The sequence below is a fragment of the Anguilla rostrata genome, chromosome 7, assembly GCF_018555375.3.
Source record: "Anguilla rostrata isolate EN2019 chromosome 7, ASM1855537v3, whole genome shotgun sequence".
In the NCBI taxonomy this organism is placed as follows: domain Eukaryota; kingdom Metazoa; phylum Chordata; class Actinopteri; order Anguilliformes; family Anguillidae; genus Anguilla; species Anguilla rostrata.
Window position 1 is genome coordinate 29,379,858 of NC_057939.1, and position 10,777 is coordinate 29,390,634.

A 10,777-nucleotide genomic window follows, 5' to 3' on the forward strand; every position below is an offset into this window, starting at 1 on the left:
CTAAGGGACATTAGATGGTACCCACGTGACAGGTCCATGAACACCATTTTGTCCCCCTTTTGGTAAAACAAGCATCTTCATAAAAGGAATGTTTATTGCAATCAAATGTTGTTCCAACGAATTTAAGTTCTTCAGCTGTGGCGGAATGGGATCCAAAACCAAATTATTTGCAACACTTTCTGGAGGCATTCTGCCTTGAAGAAGTCTGTGACACGTGTAACAAATCTACAGTGTACTATAGGATCTGTACAGTGTTTTACAGAGGTGCTTTCACATTTGTGAAGGTACGTTTCAGTAATGCTTCAGTAACTGGCTAATGAAGCTATAGCATTCCCTCTTTTTCCATATGTGTCTTTTTTACATTGTATAACTTGATGTTTAAACAGCTGTCGATGGCATACGGAGCATACATATTGGGGACCAGTGCTAACCTTGTCTTTGAATTCCTGAACAATGTAGTCCCTTTGTTGTCTTTGTTTCTTTGATCCAATCCTTCTGGTAATATTGTACTGTTTCAGATATTCCTTGTGTTGTTGATCAGTGGCATATTTGTCTATGCTCTATTGTTTTGTACTTGCACGGTGTTGTTGATCAGTGGCATATTTGTCTATGCTGTATTGCTTTGTAGTTGCACGGTGTTGCTCATCAGTGGCATATTTGTCTATGCTGTATTGTTTTGTACTTGCACGGTTTTGTTGATCAGTGGCATATTTGTCTATGCTGTATTGTTTCGTAGTTGCACGGTGTTGTTCATCAGTGGCATATTTGTCTATGCTGTATTGTTTTGTACTTGCACGGTGTTGTTCATCAGTAGCATATCTGTCTATGCTGTATTGTTTCGTAGTTGCACGGTTTTGTTCATCAGTGGCATATCTGTCTATGCTGTATTGTTTTGTACTTGCACGGTGTTGTTGATCAGTGGCATATTTGTCTATGCTGTATTGTTTTGTACTTGCACGGTGTTGGTCACGAGTGGCATATCTGCTTATGCTGTATTGTTTTGTACTTGCACGGTGTTGTTCATCAGTGGCATATTTGTCTATGCTGTATTGTTTTGTACTTGCACGGTGTTGTTCATCAGTGGCATATTTGTCTATGCTTTATTGTTTTGTACTTGCACGATGTTGTTTATCAGTGGCATATTTTTCTATGCTGTATTGTTTTGTACTTGCACGGTGTTGGTCATGAGTGGCATATCTGCTTATGCTGTATTGTTTTGTACTTGCACGGTGTTGTTCATCAGTGGCATATTTGTCTATGCTGTATTGTTTTGTACTTGCACGGTGTTGTTCATCAGTGGCATATCTGCTTATGCTGTATTATTTTGTACTTGCACGGTGTTGTTCATCAGTGGCATATTTGTCTATGCTGTATTGTTTTGTACTTGCACGGTGTTGTTCATCAGTGGCATATTTGTCTATGCTTTATTGTTTTGTACTTGCACAATGTTGTTTATCAGTGGCATATTTTTCTATGCTGTATTGTTTTGTACTTGCACGGTGTTGGTCATGAGTGGCATATCTGCTTATGCTGTATTGTTTTGTACTTGCACGGTGTTGTTCATCAGTGGCATATTTGTCTATGCTGTATTGTTTTGTACTTGCACGGTGTTGTTCATCAGTGGCATATTTGTCTATGCTGTACTGTTTTGTACTTGCACGGTGTTGTTCATTAGTGGCATATTTGTGTGCACTGTATTGTTTCTGTCAGGGGGGGGGGCGCGGGAATGGACCCAAATGCAGAGTGCAAAAATACAAAACTCCAAACTGGGGAAAACAAAAGACTTTAATAAGCAAAAAGGGGAACAAAGGGAACAGAGAGCCTCGCAGGGCGGTTCTTACAAACAAAGAAAATCCTCCAAAAATGCAGGAAAACAAAAATACAAAAAATCCCCAAAAAACGTAGAGAGACCGAGCTGGCTAGGAACAGGCAACAGGCAACAGGTAGGCAAGGGACAGACAAGGAGCAGGCATACGGCAAGCAGGAAACAGGCAACAAGGAAGAAACAGGCAGGCAACGGGCAACAAACAAGCAAGGATCCAGCACCTGAGTCAGGGAAAATGGAGACTTAAATAGACCTGACGCAGGAGGGCACAATGAACAATCAGGCCACAGAGAGGGAAGGGAACACGAGATAATAAGCAACTAATAATGGAATAATTGGAAACAATAAAACAATTAAACAAGACACAAAGGCAGAGGTGCCGCCATCTGGCGGCCCAAACAGGAATGACAGGGGAAAGACACAGAACGCTGACAGTTTCACATTTGTCCGGTGTTGGGCATCAGTACCGTATTTGATTATGCTGCCTTCTTTGATGGTTTTCTTGTAGTTTTCATCTTCATTGTATCTTTTAATTCCTCTTTTATTTTTTGCATCTCGGAATTGTTTGTTTATTTCATATTGCTTGTTTTTTCTGTCAAGCTCATGTCGACTTGAACTCCTTATCTGATGTGACTGTGGCCATTCATTGGATTTGTTGCACAGTTTAGTGCATTGGTCAGAATTGTGTTGCTTCACGCATGTAACTACTTCGTAATGAGATGCGTTGCAGTGTTTTAGGTATATAGCTGTGTGAATTGTCTTTCCATTTGCTGTGGAATACTTGAACCACTTGTTGCGACTGTATGTGAAAACATCAACTCCAAAGAGATCTGCAGCTGCTTGTATTTCCACCTCAGTTGCCCAAGTTTGAACATATTTCATGCGTGATGCTTTCAAATAGTTTTCAACAGAAAAATATCCATCTCTGAGAATAGGAGCATGCTGTGATGCGTTTGTTTCCATATGTTTAACCACAGCTAGTCGGATTTTTCTGTGATGACCTTCACTACCACTAATAGAAAATGACAAAGCTCTGAAAAAGCAGTTACCATCACCTACAATAGCCTTCATCTCACAAGGATCATTCATTGGGTCATTCATTGGAACTGGTTCTTGTGTATCAACATATTCAGGTGAGTTGTGGATGATGTTAATTTTTGAACAAAGTGTTTTTATTTGCTGCACAGTGAAAGGAGAGAATGTGAGACATGGGCTTTCCATTTCATTGCTTTTAGATTTCATGTCGTAATGTAATTGACATTGTTTTGATCTGCTCCAATGTACCATCAGCCTTTGAAATGGCTTTTGACAGCCCTTGCATACATCTAGGGAAGTTATTGTTGTGGTATCACTGGTATTATTGGCTTCATGTAAATTGTGGGATTTAGGACCTATATTTTGAATCTGGAGATTACTGGTGATAGCTGCAAGATCTGTTCTTTTCTGGTTTTCTTTGGCCTGCTTATATATTTCGTCATTTGTTCTGGGACAATCTCTTTCTGTGTTTTTATTTACATTATATGGTGAAACATTTTTTCCTATGACATCTACAGAATTACCCTGCAACTGTCTTTTCCTTGTAACTTTCATGTGTATTGCACTGGCTTCAATTGGAGTGGATTCTTTCTCTTTCTGACATGGTAGAGGTTGTTGGTCAACATGGTTTAGGCCTACATTGACCTCACTTTGCTTATGTTTTTGCAGTTTTTGACGTTTGGCAGCTTGCGATAGAGGTTGTTGGTCTGCGTGTTTCACAATGACTTCTTGATATGAAGACTGCATGTTGTAATGTAATTGACATTGTTTTGACCTGCGCAAATGTACCAGCAGCCTTTGAAATGGCTTTTGACAACTGTTGCATACATCTGGCAAAGTTATTGCTATGGTATCACTGGTATTATTGCCTTCATCTAAACTGTGGGATTTAGGAGTGTAATTTTGAATCTGGACATTACTGGTGGTAGCTGTAAGCTCTGTTCTTTTCTGGTTTTCTGTGGCCTGTGTACATATGGTTTTATTTGTTGTGGGACAATCGCATTCTGTGTTGTGTAAATCATTTCCAATGAGCTCAAACATTTGTGCCAAAGACCTATGAGTCTTATAGGTGCCAGTCTTGTATGCATCCACCAAAACAATTGTTTTGTCAACATCAACATTAGAAACAGGAATGAGGCTTTCAAAATGATGGCCATTGTATGCCAACACCAATGGAACATGAGTATCTCTTGCATTTGCTGGATCTATTGCATCTGCAGATATTACATATATTGGACTTTGAGGTTGAGCATTCGTTGTTTTCCAAGGTGTGTTGAAAACAAGGATATCTTTCTTAGTAGTATGAGCACAACTAAGGATAGCCATATCACCAAAATAGTGAAGGTCATATTGGTTAGTTGTTTGCAAAGTTTGCCATGCTTCTCTCCACTGCTGTTCTGTATATACGTTTGGATAGTATGGAGATGCCTTAATTTTCTGTTCACCTACAGTATTCCAGACCAACAACACTTCCTTCATCCCTACCAAACTTCTGTTTCTGTACTATTTGACTACCCAACTCCTGTTTCAGTGCTCTGTCAGTAGGCAACTCCTGCTTCTGTTCTGTCTGTGTAACACTGGTGTGTATGTTTCCCATCTTTCTCCTCCTTACTACCTTGTCCCTAACATCTTCCTGTCCTAAAACTTCTTTGACCCTGTCAACTACTACCAAAGGCCTACGACCCACATGCCCTGAACCAGCAGCACTTAGCTTTTTGATGTGCAGGGATTTCTTCTCAGCCACGGACTGAGGTGCTGGGTCATGGACAGGCTTGGCGTTCTGGCGGTAGGCCGAAGGGTAACATAGGACGTATGTATCAAAGATGCGTTCCATCCTACCTCCGTTGACAATTCGCTGTAAACACAAGTTGATGTTAGGAGTTAATTACGTTGATTACTTACAGAATACTTTTTAGAAAACGTAATTGAACAGTTCAACAAAGTGTATACATCAACAGAAACGTACTTGCTGTATGTCAACAAACAGTCCTGTGGCAGCATGCTGACGTATACAATGACGCCGGTCCCGAACCTGCATCCTCACATCTAGAAACAAGCACAAACAACATGACTTAAATGAAATATGGGTCTCCACTATAACAGTAACACATCGGGACACAGACACATTGGCATGCAAGAATTACCTGGAACAGTAGGCACCAGATGTGTCCATTGGTCATGGTCAACATACTTCATTTTAACAGCTGCACACAAGAACATACAGACGTATGGGTTTAGAAAAACCAAAAAAAAAGAAGAAAAAACCAGAGACAGAACATTGTTCAAACATTGGACACCACTAACAATGGACAATTTTATGTAGCCTAACACACAGAGCAGTTATTACCTGGAAAGGGCCGATAGGATGTTGCTGAGCGTTGAGATCGATCAACACACTGTGGCTGTGATGAAGTACCATGCTCCTTCTTGTTTTTGTGAAAGCATCGTTTGAGTGTAGGATGCACTCTAAGTGGTACAGGATTGACAGGGATGTGCAGGATGCTGTATGAAGTGCTCCAAATGAAGTCTGCAAGGAGAGGCATACCTTCGTCATCACTTAGGTGTACCAAATCCTGACACCACAAATGCCTTAAACAAGAAGTAATAAAGCTATTTCAGACACGGTCACCGTGCATTATTTGGTTGTCATAATAAATCTGGCAAGAGTAGACATTTTTATAGAATAGAGGGTATGCATTGACGTCACTTTCCCGCCGGAATACGCCCCCTCAGTCGGGACTGAGTGGCAAAACATGCTGCCACATGGCTGCCTTTAGTATAGGAAACTGCAAAACCGGGAGTAAAACAAACGATTATCTGCTTAAATTAAAGGCAGTTGGACTCAACAGTGATCCTTACAATTTACCAAAGAACCAGTGGTCCATGGACATTCAACAAGAAATCGGAGCTATCTTTTTACATACTGCCGAAAGCTAAAGAAAAGAGAAGCGATGCATGCATTTGCAGAAACAACTTGAATCCAGGCACCGAAACGTGGATTTGCGGTTGTTATTTTGTGTCAGGTATGTTGGATTTTTGGGTAAAATCATACCTTAGTATTAGCTAGCCAAGCATATAAATTATTATCTAACCATCCCCCCTTTGTTTGTAGAACACAAGGCTCATCATCATTGATGTTTTTTAATACATGCTGAGAAAAACTTTACAGTTACACAGAATATAAATGAAAGATGCTAAATATTTAATTGATGAGTAGTCAATACAGTAGCCTACATAACTTAAGGTATGATGTTACCCAAAAATCCAACATACCTCTCTCTACCATTCTCTCTAGGGTTTTCGACACACTTGTTCCTGGTTATGGTTATACACTTTGTTGTACGTCACTCTGGATAAGAGCGTCTGCCAAATGCCTGTAATGTAATGTAATGGGTAGTACTTTGCAAAAGTACCGGAACTTTTGGGGTGGGGCGCAAGCGCTGAATATTTCGGTTTGGTCGACTACTCGCAGTATTTTATTTCAACCGCCATTTTTAAAAATCTGCAGCCGCAAACCAATTTATTTTTATAATAATGACTTGAATTCAAACTTGTCTGTTATGCAGCGCAGTAGCCTACTATAGCCTGCCAATGTCTTGGAACAGATGAGAAATTAAGATTGAGGATTATAACATGTGTGCTCTTCTGTTCTTTTCTTGCTTTAGTATTTGTTTTATAAAATGTTAAGCATTCGTGCTGGGACACCATATTACGTACCAAAACATTAAAACGGTTTAATTCAGTTGCTGAATATTTTCTTCCGGATTTTCTTTGTTAGCCCGTGATAATTGACTCAAAACATTTGATACAGTTATGTGAGGTATGCGGTAGTTCTGCATAATTTACATTGTGGTGATACAGTAAAAGCAAACTGGAAATCACCTTCCACACTTTTTGTCAGGGTAAAATAACAGGTTAATTCTAGTAATCGTCCCTTTTGCTTTTTCAGACTGCCATAATTTTACTCTGCGATTCTTCAATTCCACAAAAAGACCAGGAAGACTATGGACTAATTTATGGTGCATGGTTTGCATCTGGAGGGCACACTTCGCTGCTCCGCTAGCAAGCAAACGGTGGCTGTACCAATGCAATATTAATTTAAAATTTCACACAAATCCAAGTTTTCATTAATTTATTCTTGTCATTTTGTGATTAGCCTATATGGAATTGACGATGAGAGTCGAAGTAATCAAATCAACAGCAAATTGTTTACAACGTGTGCATGTTTTCTGCTGTTGTTACCAGTTATTTGTGGAATGTGAATGCATTCTGTCACCTCGGATGTCAAGACATGAAAGTGAATGTCCGCATAAAAACATAATGAATGTGTTTGAGAGGATATATAAGACAGTTACAATCTGATTATTGGCCTGTTATATCCAATTTGTTGCATAACAATGGTCCAAGTCAAACTATCAACAAGAGTTTTGCTTGACAATGGTAAAATATACCCAAACGGCCGTTGAAGAATATTTCAATTTCAGGTGATTAAGTCGATAAAAATCATACAACAGATGGACCAATGACGACGCCACTTTTTCATACGTCAGTGGGCTAATTTGCCTAATCTTCACGGGTCTTCAGACCGCGGTGGAAACACAGACAACAATGGGCTGAAGGAACCTTTTAGTTCCTTGAAAAGTAGTTCCTGGGACTAGAAGTTCCGGGTACTTTGGGTGGAAACGCGGCTAAAGACATTAATGCCTCTTTTCCACCAACGCGAACCTAGTTCTGGTTCTGGGCTGGTGCTAGTGCCGGTTCGCAGTGGGTTCAACTTGCAAACCTTCTAAGAACCTGCTTGCTTTTCCACGGGTTAGAGAGCCACGTCATTACGTCACTGTATACGTCTGTATACGTCTCCGTTTTCCCAGCAACATTGTTACCTATTAAAATGTATGTCCTGTAAAAATACACATAAATAAACTGTCTAAAAAAAGAAAAAAAACTACTTCATACATATACATTTAGTTATATTATTGCGATTCGGAATTTTCGGAATTCAACACAACATCAAAATGCCGCATTTTCCCCAACGCTGCATAATTCGTAAAAATAATTTGCCATTTTAGGAATTATGCAGCGTCGGGAAAAATGCGGCATTTTGTTTAAGTTGTGTTGAATTCCGAAAATTCTGAATCGGGAAAAACTGGAGGGACCTCTTATTTAGGCTACTATATCAGCTTTAAGACAAGCAACAAGCAAGCTCGGAATTACCTCATCGCGACCGATTAAATCCAATGGCACAGACGTTGCTTCATAATTTCAAACTGCTTTCCTAATGGCTATTTTGCATCCTGCGACTTGGGTTACAACAGTGAATATCAGATTCCTAGACGTACTGATAGGGACCACGTCGCAAGACAGGACACTTAAACTGTATGCTAGCAAATTTATGTAAAGTTCCATTCATTTATATGGGGAGGTCGATAAACGTCCCCTTAGCAACCAAAAGCTATAGCGCTGGACCACCTCTGACTTATTTGCCGGCACAGAAAACAATCGCGAAAGTACTGAAAAAATAATCACTGGAGAATAACAAGGACATTTTTTCCTACATAACTAGGTACAGGTTGTCACCGATATTTCGCCTATTTCATATATAGTTGCAAATCAGTTTACGTTTTCCTCTCTGTCGAACGAAGGTGGTCTCACTCTACCTGGCGGTCACAAAGTTTTAGTTGATCTTGGTTGGTCACGATAATCCCGCCCCCAGCCCCTGACGTAAGCGGTTATTGGTTCTTGACTAATTAAGAATTGATGCCGCTTTGGAACCAGTTTTCCCGGCTGAGAGCCAGTTCTTTTGCTGTCGAAAATGGAAGAACTGGTTCGCGATTAGGCACCGGCTCCGAACCGGCCTTCGAAATGCCTTGGCGGAAAAGGGGCATAGGCCAGGCTACGAGGCCAAAGAGATTCTAATACCAAGAGGCGACACTCCATTGGTTGTGCAATGTAACATCTATGCCCAGCTGCTGAGCCGGGCCGCCGCCATTTTGGACTGAAAGTTGATTGTTCGTGTTGCTGTGCTGTTGAATTCTAGCGGTTAGTGTCATACACTCACCTTTTCATGTTGACACTTGCATTTATTAAAGGATTAACATGGTGGTTGAATGTGACACTTGCCAGTTGTCTTTAGGCAACAACAAAACAAATGTGCATTATTTTTTTTATTATTCAGTCATTTTAATGTATTTTAAAACTTATTTTTCTAAGCCTAAATTTCCCACCATAAAAGTTCACCCGTACTGTCTGGGCGTGGTAATGAGAACTGTCAGTTAGCTATGATTGACACACCGTGCCTTGTTACCATAGCTACCTCCATGATACGTGCTGATTTTGGGAGACTGAATTTTCACAAGCTAGCTAACTTAGTATATCAAGTATCGATAGACAGCCAAGGTAAGGATGTTGACTTATATCCAATTATAATTTTTGCTGTCTAGCTAGCCGAGTTAAGATAATAGCACAACTATAACGTCCTAGCTAGCTAGCTAGCTAAATGAATATAACCAGAAATAGTCTAATAATCCTTAAAAGGCACTCTAATTTAAGTGAACCTAATGTTAGTCAAATATTTGCGTTGTCTTGCCTGTGGCACAAACTTTGGGTCACAAGTTATCCATGGGTCCCCAAATATGATTTAGAATTAGCTATCACAGCAATCCGACTGACTGACATAATTCAAAACTCATCTCAAATTTGCAAACACGCCATTGTTTTCATAAGAGGGTCTTCAACGTGTAAATCGACAATAAACATCATTAGATTAGTGTTGTTATTATTAGGCAATCAGGTACTTAAAGAATTACCACTTACTACTTTGAATGACACTGCATATGCTCCAATTTGTAGTCCCTCCAGGAAATCGTGATCTTGCGATTGCAATAATAAATGCAAATTCAACCAAACTCCGCAATATAAAGACTAAATACGCTCCTACAGGATAAACGAACACAACAGGGTTGTATCAACTCGGAGGTAGCTACAAATTGCTGGTTGATTTTAAAAGTTAATTAGATTGAATGTAACATTATATAGAGCAGAACCTGGAAGGTAACAGACATGGAGATAACAGACCTGCTTCAACTAATCAAGAGATAGCTGAATGGTGTAGTCATTGAATCAAGTGTTAGTCCTGGATTTGAACAAAAGCAATCTATTAGGGGGTATTCTAGGACTGGAGCTGATTACTACTCCAGTGTGTTCGGTCAGATTTTTTATACGGGATGTGGAAAGGGGAGTGGTTACTGTACGTGTGACGCACAAAGTCGAGAACATTCTCAACCCGTTGAAAATAGGACGATAAATTTAAAACGCATATTTCTCCAAAAATAAAGAACGGACATGTTTAATAGTTTACTCATCGTGTTTCTTCAATGCCTCTTGTGCAAATAGCACATAAAACCGAGAAAGTGTGAAAACCACCATGTTACTCCTTTAAATAATAAATCATCAGTAATTCCCACTATTACAATCTCACTTTTATGACATTGCAATTATTGAACAACGGACTGGACAGGAGAAACAGATCTAGAAAATCACCCAAATAGTAAGGTGACCAGATTTCTTAAGCGCCATGTCCACGGCCCCATAGAACAAAATCGGGGACTTTTTTTGCCGCTGCTGTAAAGTTAACGTTACGTCTTGCTGAAAATAAAAATGCATCGTCAATTTGCAATTTATTCACCGAAATCTATATACAAGTAATGGCAAGAGCAGAGTTTGATCTCAGCTGAAACGTGTAACTGCTCAGAATATTTACTTTGCCCGTTGTCATTTTGAGAGTAAAACGAATACATTTAGGCTATCACTGTATGAGTCTATGTAATACATTTTCAGTGGCCATTAAAGGTGGCATCCTGTCAGGATCTTTGGAGAACCGGTAAAAGGCAAGCTCTGGACTTGTACTTGGATAGTTCT

At 39.8% G+C, this 10,777-nt stretch overlaps 1 long non-coding RNA gene across 1 annotated transcript; it reads right to left on the reverse strand.

Annotated features, from left to right (window-relative positions):
• Positions 1–4,779: 4,779 nt before the first annotated feature.
• Positions 4,780–5,420, reverse strand: LOC135258603 (uncharacterized). The gene is made up of 3 exons (XR_010331033.1): positions 5,208–5,420; positions 5,005–5,064; positions 4,780–4,906 (listed from the first exon to the last, which is right to left on the reverse strand). It is a non-coding gene; the product is annotated as an uncharacterized LOC135258603 (long non-coding RNA).
• Between the last annotated feature and the right edge of the window lie 5,357 nt (positions 5,421–10,777).